This window comes from Salvelinus sp. IW2-2015, unplaced genomic scaffold (genome assembly GCF_002910315.2).
Source record: "Salvelinus sp. IW2-2015 unplaced genomic scaffold, ASM291031v2 Un_scaffold3922, whole genome shotgun sequence".
Lineage (NCBI taxonomy): Eukaryota > Metazoa > Chordata > Actinopteri > Salmoniformes > Salmonidae > Salvelinus > Salvelinus sp. IW2-2015.
In genome coordinates, this window is record NW_019945196.1 from 157,627 (window position 1) to 158,104 (window position 478).

Below are 478 nucleotides of genomic sequence, written 5' to 3' on the forward strand. Positions count from 1 at the left end.
GACACTGTGTTGATCAGGGAACACATTTAACAGTGACACTGTGTTGATCAGGGAACACATTTAACAGTGACACTGTGTTGATCAGGGAACACGTTCAAATGTTTTCTGTAACTCATCTGTCTAATCCTGCATGTTGGTTGTAGCACGTCACTCAGCAGGTCTCGTCTGCTATGTGATATAAAGGACTGGAGACTCATCAACACTGCACATGAATCAGAGCAAATAACTACTCTGTCGGGCTTGACTTCCTCCACCCAGTGCAAGGCCAACAGTATGGTGTCCCTCGGCCATCAATCAGGCACACCAGATCTTTCATTTCTATCAGATTTTCCATCACACCCTCCGGAGTGTGTTGTGGGCATTAAAATCCCCACACCACATTGCCTTACTACTATCCTGGCCCTCCACCCAGAGTGTGTTGTAGGCATTAAAATCCCCACACCACATTACCTTACTACTATCCTGGCCCTCCACCCAG